Genomic DNA, 15,886 nt, shown 5'->3' on the forward strand with positions numbered 1-15,886 from the left:
AAGCTCGAGCAACCGTCGACGGCTCTCCTTTCGCGGCGCTACATCTCGCATTAACACGTTCCGTGCCGAGCTTTTTTTACTCGAATCTTCACACTTTGATATTTTACTAAAACTTGATGTATTACGTGCAATTATTAATTCTCGTACACATAACAACGTAACAAAAACTTATCAACGCCCATTCTTGCGGTGGAAATTGATTCTTCGGTTCTAAATTTCTTGTAAACAATTTGTTCAGTTCACTAAGTAAACATGCAAGCGTGTACCATCGATGGTACACGTGGCACGGAACGTGTTAACCCGATTTCCCGTGCTTTTCGTTCATTCTTCGCTCGCGGTTCATCGATAAGCTCGCGCGGCGCTATTTCAAAAGTAAAGCAATCGAAAATTTATTAACCGCTTCCAGGAGAAGCCGTCGACTATAAGACACCAGTAAATTGTCGTATCACGTTTTACAATGATTTTAATGTCATTGAATTTGTTCATCCCTCCGCCTGCATACTTTCGGTGCGATACGGTGTGTCATGCAATTTTAGAGCAACTGTCACTCGGATACTAATAATACTATTGACATAAAAAAATGTCAGGATATAATTTGAACATTTTAGAACATCGTTTCCTTTATTGGAACTCGATATCTCACTTCCAAGTGCATCGAATTAATTGTTAATTTTATTTTATCGAAAAATAAAGTGTGGGTCATTTCGAGCAATATATACAAATATATATATTTATATATTATGTACTTATATTTACTATATTATACTACTTATATTTATTATATTATATTATTTATATTTATTAAATTATATTATTTATATTTATTTATTTATTATATATTTATATATTATAATGTATCAAAAGTTGAACTGGAATAAAAATCATTATACTGCTGTGAAATTTTATAAGAATTAATAAATATAAGATTTTGTGTTCTTACTTATATATCTTACGTGATTACCTTACAACATTAATAATTCAGTGGTGCCATATTGATGACATCGGAGTGCAAAGGATTAATATTAATATTAAAAATACGTAATAACGTAAACATCAATAATAAATTATTACATAGTAAATTAATAATAAACATTAATAACAACATAAACTTTATATTCATATTAAAAATAAAATATTACTATTATTATCAAACATGCATGCAATAGAGAATGAGAAGCTTCGACAGCAAAAAGAGAAACTTCATGAAAAAAACGCGGATCACCCTGTATAATTGACAGAAGCGATCGCTAATGACTCCGCGGTCCATTCTTACTGCGACCACTTGTCGATAAACTGAATATTCGATCAATCGATCCACCGGAGAACGAATTAATTCGCACGGAAAATAGAGAAATCATCGTCGAGTTTTCTCGAGCCACGTCGACGGCTGAAAATTTCTCTGGAAAAAGATCGAGACCGAAGTCGATATACGTAGCCGGTCGCGCAGGGCGGCGACTTCGAGATCCGATCGGAATTCGTCGAGGGAAGAAGCGACCGGCCGGCCAAAATTCCAAAGGTTTTCGGAGCTCGGTCAGGGATCCTCGACCGTAATTCCCGCGGGAGGAAAATTTTGAATCTAATGCCTCATCAGAATTTCCTGCCTGGCTCGCAATTTTCCGATCGTAATTCCGTCTGATTTCACTTCTCGGTCAAAATATTCTGACCGCAGCGCCACGAGAACGATATCCTCGCCGTAATTCCCATGAGGGACGATGTTCCCCGTCTACAGTGTTCCCGGCCACATTCTCAGAGATCCGATTTACTTGGGAGTCGGCGCTCGCTTTTGGTCGCGCATCTATAATTATTCATTTGCAGCGTTCCAAATTACTACGGTGTATAACACGGATTCTCGTTTCTCGCGTCACCGACACTTTATAGGGCTGAGAATGAAACGGGATGCTCGTTCACCGTTTCGTCGCTGCGACGTTCATTCCGAGGAAATCGTTAGGACAGGTCGGGACACAGTGTTGGTGCCTCCTCTTGTCGCGAACAGAACTTTGTTGAACATTTATTTGTAAAATTAACATTTGTATGATACAAAGTTATATGAGCCGTTTATTTCGAAACTGGCATAAGTCACTTTGTTTTTAGGTCGATATATTTAAGGGTTCGCGTTTTAACACGTTTCAAAATATGGATGCTAACTTTCGAGAAGATTTACTTGTATTTGTTATCTCAGGATACTGATATTTTTCTCAGTATAAATAATTTCGTATAAACATTATAAAATCACCACTTTTCATTACGATAAAGTGACTTATGCCACTTTCAAAATAAACGGCTCATATTGGACAGATTGAGTGTTACTAAGATTTGTGGAACACAAAATAATTGAATTAATATTTGGAAAATGGAAGGGAAAATTTTCATTCTCTAGTTTCGGTTTCATTAATTAAATGACTTTGATATTGTGTGTTTACTTGTATTTGTTATCTCAGGATACTGATATTTTTTTCAGTATAAAAACACACCATGTGAACAGTGGAAAAGTTCGAATTTCAAGTTGGAAAAGTAAGTGGAAAAGTTCAAAGTTCAAATGCGAACGTTCTCGCTGTGAATCAGTGTCAAAACGAGTTCTCCCTGATTTTCTTTCAGCTTGTAAACAAGAATAAACGATTTGGAAAGAGCAGATCCGATTATTCGAGCCTTGCGGCTGATTTTTATAGTTTCCGATGGTCAACAATTTTAAAAACGAGCTGCAAGGCTCGAATAATCGTATCTCCTCTTCCAAAATTGTCCATTTTTGTAAATAATCGTCAATCGAGCCGTTTATTTTGAAAGTGGCATAAGTCGCTTTATCGTAATGAAAAGTGGTGGTTTTTTAATGTTTATACGAAATTATTTATACTGAGAAAAATATATATCAGTATCCTGAGATAACAAATACAAGTAAATCTTCTCGAAAGTTAGCATCCGTATTTCTTAAACGTGTTAAAACGCAAACCCTTAAATATATCGACTTAAAAACAAAGCGACTTATGCCACTTTCAAAATAAACGGCTCACATAGTAAATTGATTTATCGGTACAGTCGTAATTATAGCACCATACTTATTTACAAAATGATGAACGTGTTAAACAGTTCAATTCATCGATTTGTTTAGATTCTAATTTTATATCTTTTTTTTATTGGTTCCATGTGATGTTTTGGAATTGAAAAAGTTGAAACACGTCGACAGAATCGGAACGTAATTACTATTATTAAATTAATATTAAAAAAGAAAACACATTTATATTTCAAAATACTGAAATATTATCTTAAAATGCAACACTTTTGAGCTGAAAAGTAGCTGAAACATAAAAATACGTCGCCAACGAGTTTTTCAGAAGTTCTTGCGCTTCGAGAAATTAATTTTGCGAGACGTTTTATCGGCTGTCGCGGAGCTTTCGTAGCACATTGCAATAATAATTGGAAGATTTAGCGATTAGATGGCGGACGGGGCGCGGGGTTTTTCGCTCGGCCGTGTCGCTCGGCGACGTGTAACTTCGGCAATATTTAACGCGGGCATTAACGTGTTTCGAGAGGATTCAACATTGCCTTTCGCTATCAGCGTGTTTTTACGTCGCGAGTTCAGGGCAAACTTCCCCGGGCCCGCGCACCGGTTACGGGAAATTCAATTTAAACTTCATTTTCGGCCATTTATCGGGGGAAATTACTTTTCCGCGAACGTAACCGAGCTACCAGGTAGAATATTAACTCGTTTCTGTTTAGCCCCGGTTTTCCAGCGCGAGCATTTTGATACCGATACCAATGAAAATTACGGTCACAGATTGCATGACGGCCGGCCGTGTTGCATCGGGCGCCGTATATTCGGTACGCAGCCAGGTATATTCCCGTCGCGAAAACTCGTGTTATCGATTCCCATGGCGGACAACAGCGGGGTTACACGGTCCTTACGGCGCGAGTAATTGAAACGTGGAACCAGTTTCAGCCTTTTAAAAAAAGCGAAAAAGCCTCGCGCGGTCTCAGGGCGAACTGGTTCTCTTTAAAATCCCGATTACTTCGGCTACTTGACGGTCGAGATTCTGCAAAGATGGTAACCAGGCTTTCACCTGTGCTCATTCACTTTTCCGAAACGCGTTCGCTCGGACCGCGGACCGCTCGGAAACTGTACCCAGTGTACACTGGCCAGAAACTCTGTTCTTTCTTGTTCTGGTTGTGTCGCGGCTAAATTGCGAATTTTATGTCGCCGCGAAGCGTCCGCGAGCGCCAGCAAGAGTTCGCGTTTTATATTTAACCGGCCGAGCTTCGGTTAGCAGAGACGTTTCTCCCTTGATCTCGGCCTCCGGTAAACACCTTCCAAGAAGATAAGGAAGATTTCTCTTCCGGATTATATTTTCTTTTATCTTCGCCACGATAACATCGCGACATCGTTCGCAATAGGCTTCTATATTTAGCACGACATTAGCAGACGATATCTTTCAGGTGTTCGTGGATTGTAAAATTTCAATTTCAATGATCTGTTCGCCGATTCGTGGACATCCGTTTATGAGATAACCGGTTTCACATTTTATCTTATTGTTATTCTTATTATCGCTGATTTTTTCCAGGTGTGTGACTGTTCGTTAAATTCGTGTGCGTACATTCTTGCGCGAAATTAGAGAGACACGCAGAACTATGTTTTTCGAGAATTCGATGTTACCCTACGGCGGAAGCTCGGCTCTTTTACAACGACCACTTAAGAATTAATCCGCAACTTTTCGCAAACTGTTTTATTGCGATTTAAACAGTGCACCATTCCACGCTAGAGTAACCGGAAATGGGTCGGCAACTATTCCGACAAGTTTATGAAAGCAGAGTTTTATTCTGTTATGAAATATTGAATAAAACTTAATTAACAGTGGTTTCTGCAGAACCCACGCAATACTGACTTCCGGAGCGCATCATCAGCATGTTAGCATGTAATTAAAAATTACTGGATGCCGGGTCTGTATGCGAGATAAAAATAGTCTGCGTGTAACAAATTCGAAATGGGGTTCTTTAATTATTTAAATCGTGCCAGTGTTTGAAATTGCGCCTACTGATCTTTACTCATAAGCATATAAAAACTGTATTTTATTTCTGTATTATTTCTGAGTAACGAGAATCGAGCAAACCCATTGTTCAGATTTATTCGCGCATAACGAATTACGATTTCATTCGAATAAAATAGTTTTACTTATATAAATATATTTTTATGTATAGATTACATATAAAAAATTATAAGATTTTATTTTTATTTATATAGATTACATATGAAAAGTTAAGAAGATTTTATTTTTATATATATATGTAGATTACATATGAAAAGTTAAAAAGATTATAGTTTTATATATAAATTGTATATAAAAAATTGAGAAGATTATATTTTTATATTATAGATTCTATATAAAAAATTGAAAAGATTATAGTTTTATATATAAATTGTATATAAAAGATTGGAAAGATTATATTTTTATATTATAGATTGTATATAAAAAATTGAAAAGATTATACTTTTATATTATAGATTGTATATAAAAAATTAAAAAGATTATACTTTTATATTATAGATTGTATATAAAAAGATCAAAAAAATTATATCTTTATGCATAGATTATATATAAAAAATTAAAAAGAATATATTTTTATATATGGATTGTATATAAAAAAAATTGAAAAGATTATATTATATACATAAATTGTATATAAATATATATTTTAACCTGTGCTTATCGAATAAAATAATGATCATTTCCGAATAACTTCGTTTATTCGCAGCTTTAATTCGCAGATTATTCGAACGCAAATGTATTCGATAAAATTATTCCAAATTATTCCAATACAAGGCAAATACCGATGGAGAAATAGGAATATCGTGCTCATAAACAGCTAACCGGAAAATTAACTGACTACGAAATGGTACGAAAGCCTTGATCGTACAGTCTGTCCCAAGATCGAAGAACCGGTCGATATCGGCCGATATCCAACGTATTCGTGAAACGGTCCGCAACGATTGCAAGTGGCCCTAAGATCTGCATAATGGGACGCCAAGGAACGGTCATGGGGGTCTTCCAGGTGAACTATTTAGTCGTCGATCGTAATTTGCCGAAACGGTCTCCGTCTGGTCTCTGGACGCGCAAACGATTCTCGTTCGTCCTCCGATTCGTCCCGGCGTACTTATCCGTCGGTTGATGGCGAGCAGCCGAGGCGTGCGTGATTGCTGAACGCCAGATCGGATTGGTTCCCGGCCGAGAAACACTGTAGAACGTCGAAGACCGGCTCCGTCGTCCCTCTCGGCCCGAACCCGCTCGCGATCCCGAGCGTTCCTCCTGCTCTCGTTTCTTCGGTCCACAGCTGGCGGACTCCTGCAGTTACCCACGTTATAAGATGCGCCTCTCGCCCCGGTACCCCTTCGCCGACGGACCCCTTCACGGCACGAGGATCACGCAACTCAGGGACGCGTTCTGGAAAACGCTCGAGGATCGCTCGATCGAACCGCACAAAGCCCGTTCACCGAGTAACGCACGTATCCGATCGTTAGCGGACCGAATTCGATGTTCGCTGATGAACGTGGACCGGTTTGAGAAGGTTGTCTCTGTCGAAGGTGTCGGGAGACGAATTTTAATCATTTCTATTTAACGGTAGTTTTATCGAAGTGGTTAAAAGACAGCTTTTAATTATTTTTTCAAGCGTCGTGTCATTCATCGGTGACAGATGCTACACTTGAAATTATTTGAAGTTTATTAATAGAAGAATATATTTTATATCGTCTACCATCAGTCATTGGTGCTATATTTTACATTATTTAAAATTTGTTAATGGAAGAATATAATATTTTAAATCGTATATCGTCATTCACCAGTGATTCACACTATATTTAAAATTATTTAAAATTTATCAATGGAAGAATATAATATTTTAATTCGTATATCATCATTCACCAGTAATTCACACTATACTTAAAATTATTTAAAATTTATTAATGGAAGAATATAATATTTTAATTCGTATATCATCATTCACCAGTGATTCACACTATACTTAAAATTATTTAAAATTTATTAATGGAAGAATATAATATTTTAATTCGTATATCATCATTCACCAGTGATTCACACTATACTTAAAATTATTTAAAATTTATTAATGGAAGAACATAATATTTTAATTCGTATATCATCATTCACCAGTGATTCACACTATACTTAAAATTATTTAAAATTTATTAATGGAAGAACATAATATTTTAATTCGTATATCATCATTCACCAGTGATTCACACTATACCTAAAATTATTTAAAATATATCAATGGAAGAATATAATATTTTAATTCGTATATCATCATTCACACCAGTGATTCACACTATATTTAAAATTATTTAAAATTTATCAACGGAAGAATATAATATTTTAAATCGAATATCGTCATTCACCGATGACTAACACTATATTTAAAATTATTTAAAATCTATCAACGGAAGAATATAATATTTTAAAGCGTACATCATCAGTCACCTGTAACAGAAGAACCATTCGACATCGCGTTAATCCTTGAAACTGAATCAAGATGAGAAGCATCGTTGCTGATCGATAATATCAAACTCAAGAAACAGAAGATCCTTTCGACATCGTGTTAATCTTTCTCAACAGAAATCATGGATCATCGGTGAATTCGAAGATCGATTTATCGACAACGTTCAATCTCCTGGATACAGGTTTCAGAATTCTTTTAACGCTGTCTTCAAGGTCTACGGTGATTCGATCATCCCAAAAGGACATCCAAAGTATCCGTCAGACTTCTCACACGAGTCTTGCCCGTCTTCGCGTACTCAGCGCTTCTTTCGCAACTCTCTCTCTCTCTCTCTCTCTCTCTCTCTCTCTCTCTCTCTCTCACTCTCGCTCGCTCGCACGCTTTCTCTCCGTTCGACAATCTCTTCAGGATATATGTATCTACCCTCCTCGAGTAACCAGGGAAGCGGGATCCGAACCCGTGATCTCAAGATTCGTCTGCTGGCCAGCCGTGCTTCAACAACCACGATCAGAAAAGCCTCTCGACTTTTCCAAGTCTTCGAACGGTTCTTCAAGGTCCATGTATCCTAACTATCCCCCTAGCAGGAAATCTTCGGTCGGAATCGGCCGCGTAATTGCTGGAAAGTCCGGTCGTGTGTTCTCTCAAATCAGAAATCCATTTAATACCTTCTTATTCGGGAAATTCATTTAATTCCTTCCCATTCGAGAAATTCCGTTCGATTTCATCTTATTCGAGAAAAATTCGTTTCACTTTGCTATAATTCGTGAAAGGTTAACATTGTTTCGACAAATATAAAACGAGACGACGAACGTGGAGAAAAAGCGTAAGATCTTTTATGTCCGTCGAAGCAATGTTAAAGTTTTCTCGAAACGTGGGAATCAAACGAATTTCTCGGATAAGAAGGAATTAAACGAATTTCTGAGATAGCCAACGGATAAATCGTGGATCATTGTTGAAGAACGAAAATTGTTCGCATAAGTTGCAGAAATAGAAGCCGAATCGGAATTTCGTTCGTCTCTCGTTCCTTTCATCATTTCGGTAAGTTGGAACGGATTACGTGAATATTCTTAAACAAATGTTTTTAATTGTATCACTGTTTTAAATTTCACATAATAATAAAATCTATATTGCAATTACAAAAAATAAAATTATATATATTATATAATATATTATATAATTATTATTATATTATTTATATAATATATCATACACAGGGTGTCCTAAAAATGTCTCGCAATCCGAAAGTGGCGGGTTCCTCAGGTCGTTTGAAGCAACTTTCTCCTTAGCGAAAATGCAAACCGCGGCTTCGTTTACGAGTTATTAACGAAAAACAGTGACCAATGAGAGGCGAGCTCAGTTGGCGCGAAGAGACCGAGCCAATGAGCGGAACTGCTGTCCACAGTCGCTTCGCTTCTCGTCCAACAAAAAGTCAGGTTCCCGATTTAACCCTTTCGCTACTACGGACCACTATAGTGGCTTTCCATATGATGCCACTGAGGTACTACGGGCCACTATAGTGGCTTTCCATATGTGTCCCAAAAATGTCTCGCAATCCGAAAGTGGCGGGTTCCTCGGGTCATTTGAAGCAACTTTTTCCTTCACAACAATTTTCTCCGAGGCACCGTTAACGAGTTATTAACGAAAAACAGTTACCAATGAGAGGCGAGCTCGGCTGGCGCGAGGCGACCGAGACAATGAGCGGAATTGGGCTTCGTGCGCTGGTTGGCTGGGCCGCCTCGCGTCAGCCGTACTCGATTCTTATTGGTCACTGTTTTTCATTAATAACTCGTTAACGGTGCCTCGCAGAAAAATTTTGTAAAGGAACAAGCTGCTTCAAATGATCTGAGGAACCCGCCATTTCCAGATTACGAGACATTTTTGGGACACCCTGTATATTATATAAATAAAATTATACTGTATATTGAAATACTGTGTATATTACAATTTTCGTTCTCGCATCTTTAATACTTTCGAAGGCACTCCACGATAAATTCCAGACGCAGCACGTCGGAGACAATACAAATGTTGCAATTGTACGAGCACATTAACTATCGTGACAGAGTATTTCTTGCGTCCTCTATCAAATTTCTCATGTTCCGTACATCGTGCTCGTCCCTCCATTAATATTTCATTAGCGCCCGACGATCGCCCAGCCATCGCTATATCAACTTCCAATATCAATGAACTAATGGAAATAACTATTACGCGAAATTGTACAGCGCATTTCGAGGGATATGACCAAGTTTCCCATAGCGGCACACCGTCGCCACGAGATCATTACAGCATTTTTACGGTGGCCGCGACACATTCGTATGTATGCACTTATCTCTTTCCGATGGTTCGGCTCGATACTACTCGCGGCGCGCACACATTCGCCCCGCTCCGCTGTAATAATATCAGGTACACGGGCAATTTACACGTATCCAGGGACACCATTAAGTTCGAAAGTGTTCTCGACAGACTCTTCATTATCGCGGAAGATGATAACGGACCCCGATACGTGACAAATGTTGCAGTTAGCATGTACACGAGCTTCCTATTTGCAACTTGAGCAGCCCTTCGAGCAGCTCTTCATTAAACGCGGCGTATCCTGTTAAGTATGCGCCAGGAATTTCGAGAGTTTTCAGAAATATGCACGTGGATCGATGCGGAATTGATTACACTGGATGCGAGCACCGCGTCGCGAGGCTTCTTCGTGCCTTCGTACGATTAACTGCGACTCTGAGATATTAATTGGAAGACCTACGTTGTCGCGAATCGGGCGTTACTTTGGCCATTAAACGATCCGTTCGAAACAGTGGTCCGTGTTCAAATGAGAACTGCAATGAACGTATTAAATATTGTTTTATCAGATTGCAATTCAAAGTTAGAGCTACAATGAATGTATTAAATATTGTATCATCAGATTGCAATATAAAATTAGAGCTACAATGAATATATTAAATATTGTATCATCAGATTGCAATATAAAATTAGAGCTACAATGAATATATTAAATATTGTTTCACCAGATTGCAATTCAAAATTACAGCTACAATGAACGTGTTAAATATTGTTTCACCAGATTGCAATACAAAATTAGAGCTACAATGAACGTATTAAATACTGTTTCACCAGATTGCGATTCAAAATTAGAACTATAATGAACGTATTAACCCTTTACACTCGAGTGGCGACTTTAATGCGGCATTTTATAAATTGTTATTATCATATTTCAAAGTAATTTTAACATTATCAAGTTTAATTGTATTTAAAAAATTGTAAAATGTGTAGCTGTTTCATGCGTCACAAAATTCACTTTCATATGTATAAAATGCACTAGTTCGTATAAAATGGAAGTACTATAAGTCAGAAAAACTATTTCGAATTTCAAGTTAAAATGGCTCCGACTGCAAAAGGTTGAATATTGTTCCATCCGATCTGAATTCCGATCGCAAAGAACTATATCACGTACAGAAAGTTTAAAACATTTCAAGAAACTAAGAAATAATATAATAAAAATGTCTTTACATATTTACCCGATTATAATCAATTAAATAAAATTTCTTCGATTCTAATCATCCGTATAATAAATAAACGAAGCAACCGTTGTTTCTTTTGGGCCTTGTATTTCGATAACAGAAGAAGACTCGAATTTCGTTTCGATCCAGAAGAAATGAATAACATTCGCGTTCAATAATTTTTAATAAACCAGATAAATATCCGTGTGCTTCCTGAATCTTGGACTTAGCGCAGACAATTTTTATTTTGCATAAAAGCTCTAGTCTAATGATGATAAAGTATTAAATGGCTAACTGAGATTACGAAAGGTAACACTTCGGTTTGCAAACTAGGAAACGGAATGGGATAACGATGGAGCAGAATCTCCAGGAGTGATCACTTTTGTGAACGCGTGTTTCCGTCTAGAGATCGTGGGTAATTTAATTCAGAGGCGGCTCTCGTTGCGACATCACGGACAAGAAACATCAAACGCGATTTCTATTGCGCGCGCACTCGACTGAACCAAAGTCTTCGTCTCAATCTCGAACACCCGCGAATTTTCCGCGGGAAATAATCTTTTAAAAAATTTTAAAAATTTAACCTTTTCTTAATTCCGTTGCACATTTTAAAGAATCCCTCTGCGAGATCCTAAAAATCCTTGTCGTATACTTGTTCGCAAAATCTTGGACGCTTTTCTGATTAAAAAAAACTTAACTTTCTTGCAAAGATACTACGCGAATTCGGTCATCGAGCCCCTCTTCCATTTAAACTTCGACAATGTTTCGCGTCTTTACGCCGGCGTTCGCGAAAAAACCGCGCACCGCGAACTTGGCGCTCGTCGCGCAAGAACCAGCGAGCCGAGCGAGCCAAGCTAACGCGCATTATTTCTGCCGGAGTTCTAAATGAAAGTTAGGCGATTTACAGGAGGGCTTGCCTCTCGTCGCCCTCCGCAACGCCGCGCGTGATTCACACGCCGCCGAGGTGTTCCCGCTTTTTGTTGCAACTTAAAAATCCCTTGATGCGCGCGGAACAACGAAAGCGACTTCAGCCTGGCGAGAAATTGAGCGCGAGAGCGGAGGAAAGATGGAGTTGTTCGTGGCTAATGCAGTTTCTGATGGAATAGGGTAGAGGGGCTCAATTACTGTGCCCTGTTCGCGGACTTTAGGTGTTTTCGCTGCCAGAAACAACTTTAGCAATTGACATTTCGAAATTGAAAGGTTTCTTTTATGGATGTCAATTTGTGCCTGTGAAAAGAATATCAAATCTTTTTTTAATATTAGAGGAAAGAAAGAGAAAATTCTGATGGCAATTAGATACTGTGTGCCAGAGTAGAAATTTTACGGTTATTTGTTTTCTTACCCGTTAGAGCAATTTTGCAGCTGAGACAGGCTCTTTGAAGCATATTGGTGGTTGTAATGGTCCCTTACCTGGAAAATAGAAATATTATTTGTTAAAATATTAGTTACTTAAGATCGTCAATTATCAGGAGAAAATAATTCAATGTTCAAGAATTCTGCAGGAATGTCTATTAAAGGAATATCCTGCATCTGTTCTTGAATACAATTTTATTCGACACTATTGAATATATATTCGATTCGAATAAAATTTTATTCGAATAAGAATTCCATTTGAATAAGATTTTATACGAATAATAATAATAATATATATATATATATATATATATATATATATATATATATATATATTCTATTATTCGTATAAAATCTTATTCAAATCTCAACTGCAAAATATATATATATATATAGTGTGAGTATTTTCGTAGTTTATCGATTTATTTTTTCCATATTAATTTTTCGAATTATTCGAATACAGAATTTATTTAATAATTAACCAGACACGTTCATTGAGCCTTTAATTTCTCTAATAAACTATAAACTCTGTCCTACAGAAAGAAAATGTAATTTTTACTACGAACAGCGTCTCTTGATTACTCGCGAATTTGCAAGCACGCGTTTATCCAAAAGCTGCGTGTTCACATGAAGAAATAATGTGACGAAAGATATTCGATGGTTAAGATAAATCTTCCGACGACCCTCTTGCACGAAAACATCGAGTACAAAGTCAGCCTTCATTCGATTTCCACTATTGGATAACGCTAGCACGTAGAAAGATGTAATTTATCAAACGAAAGAATCGAAAGTTGAAGTATAAAATCAAATACAGCGTTCTCGCAGCTCCTCTAAATCGCGCCCCGACACAGCCGACCGCACTCGCTTTTTTCCTCGAAACCGAACGTCTGTACAAGAAGCATCATTTGCGAGCATCAATCACATTCGGTATGTTCCCCGTATCCTGTCTGCGCAATTAAGGCTCATTTATAACGCCGGCAATCGTTTCATTTCGATTTAATTAGACCGGATAATTGCAAATTCGTAGGAAATCCGTGTAAAACAAGGTTCGCCTGATAACCGACGATTGTTTTTCCGCGCGGTTCTTGCGCCAGCGAGGTGACGCGCAATTTCACGTGATTCCGCAGTCCATTATCAGGCACGATCGTGATCAAGTGTTCCTAACGTCATTGTATAAATGTCATTCTGTCTCGCGTGGATCGAGGGGAAACGGCAGAGAGCGTTCCGCACGCGATTTCTACGAAATATTAATGTCTCCATCGCTGAGAGGTTCGATCGCTATTCAATAAAAATCAGTCACCGTCGTCCGGACGTCCGGGATGAAAGGTCGGACCCTCGTTCATGTCTTTCCTCGTTATTGACCGGCCGAAAAAGGGACGAGCAGAAGATGACCGATGTAATTTTCGGGAAACGATCTATCCGCCGCGTCGCCGTATTTGCATGGAAAATCGCCGGCGAAATTCGCGGCCGTAATTTTTTGTTCACACCGAAATTACCGGCGCATCGTCGCCGGCGTCTAAAAATTTCTTTCGCTATCGGCACGTTCCATTGAAAATGCATTTTTGGCGGCGGCCACTTTAAATTCATGGGAATGCCTGATGAACGACGAAATGAGTATGAACGTCTAACTCGGTGAACGAAAGTATACAAATGAGCAGACTAACTTTATGATGTCAAAAAGTTTTTAATATACAAACTATTAGATAAAAGTGTAATATATTAACGATAGTATAAGAGTATAATATACAAAGTGTAATGCAAAAGTATTGTGCGAAGTATAATACATATTAACTATGATATCAAACTATGATAACAGCTATAATTTAAAAGTGTAATGTGCAAACTCTAATATAAAAGTGTAGTATATTAACTATAACATAAAAATATAATATAAAAATTATGATATTAAAGTGTAACATATTAACTATGATATGAAAGTGTAATATACGAACTATAATTTAAAAGTGTAACATGCAAACTCTGATATAAAAGTGTATTATAATAACTACGATATAAAAATATAATATCAAAATTATAACATAAAAGTGTAATATATTAAGTATAATATACAAACTGTAATATGGAAGTGTAATTATATTAACTATAATATAAAAGAGTAATATATTAACTACAATATAAAAATATAGTATAAAAATTATAACATAAAGGTGAAATATATTAAGTATAATATACGAACTGAAATATGGAAGTGTAATTATATTAACTATAATACAAAAGTATAATATGCAAACTACAATATAAAAACATAATATATTAACTATAATACAAAAGAGTAGTATATTAACTACAATATAAAAATATAGTATAAAAATTATAACATAAAGGTGTAATATATTAACTGTAATATAAAAGTTTACGTTTTAAAAAGTTCAAAAGTTTTTAACTGTAATTTAAAGTTTAACGAACTACAATATGTTTAGGTTAACTATAATATGTCAAGGTGTAGGTTTAGCATTCAAATCATCAAGAGTTTGATTTTGGTGTCACAATTGGTGGAATATGTTCGTAAACAGCGCTTTTAATTGTCCACGTTAATTGAAGAAGTCTGGCGGCGGTGCCGCGAATGGGTCGAGACCACGGTCTCCTAGCTTTCAAGTCGTCGTCCGAAGTCACAATTATACTGCGGTCATTAATGCGGTTACGGCGTCTCGTAGCGCGCGGAGAGCATTGAAATAAAAATTTTAATAGAGTCGAACACTGCCGTCGCGTCCCTCTAGAGAGAGAGTCTACGAGATATCGTAAACTCCCGAATGGCCGACACCTCCCTCGCCGGTGCTCGCCTAACCGGGCGGAAAAAAAACCCCTAAACTCCGGCGCTCGGTCGACGCGCCGCTCGGGCTAATTGGCTAATAAGAGAATTTCGTAGCCACCGAAAGCCGTGCACAAAAACCGAGAAAATTATAAGCTTTGTCAGAACTTGCGGCCGCGTAATTCACTCGGTCGTCGGCGCCGATAAACCCCGAGCTGCCGGCAAAAACGGTGTCAGGTGTAATTCCGTCGATTCACGCAGCGTTTTTAAGTGCGCGAGGCTATTCGGAAAATGAAACGAACGGCGAAAGTGCGACGGAATTAAATATTTAAGTTGTTATCGGCGTGGTCGAGAGTTATTCAGAATTATTGTGCCGGCAATATTGCCAACGTGTAATCGTCGTGTCAAATTGTTAGCTTACCGATTTCGCACGTTCGCGACGACATTTTGCACTGCGCAAAATAACCTGACATTTTCATGCACGAATGACTGAATCAATCTTGCGCAGGATGCTGCTTCGAATTGTAATGCAATTTACGGATTTGTTGCTTCTGCGATTATATTTTATTTCGTGCTTTTTAATTGGATCGTAAATTTTTACGTAACATATAAAATGTTCACACCAATTTTCCTTATTATATTCCTTCAGCTATATTCAACAATATTCTAATCAATATTCATATTCTAATCAACAATACTTTTTCTTCTCATTCGATGTATCAACTGTTTTGCACTTCGTCTGCTCATTGCTGTTACAAATGCACAAAATCCG

The 15,886-nt window shown here is 37.4% G+C and overlaps 1 protein-coding gene across 3 annotated transcripts in view; it reads right to left on the reverse strand.

Annotated features, from left to right (window-relative positions):
* The window catches only part of sns (sticks and stones), a 717,563-nt gene that overhangs the window by 547,330 nt on the left and 154,347 nt on the right, over positions 1 to 15,886 (reverse strand). The window lies entirely within an intron of this gene.

Source organism: Megalopta genalis, chromosome 2 (genome assembly GCF_051020955.1).
Source record: "Megalopta genalis isolate 19385.01 chromosome 2, iyMegGena1_principal, whole genome shotgun sequence".
In the NCBI taxonomy this organism is placed as follows: Eukaryota; Metazoa; Arthropoda; class Insecta; order Hymenoptera; family Halictidae; genus Megalopta; species Megalopta genalis.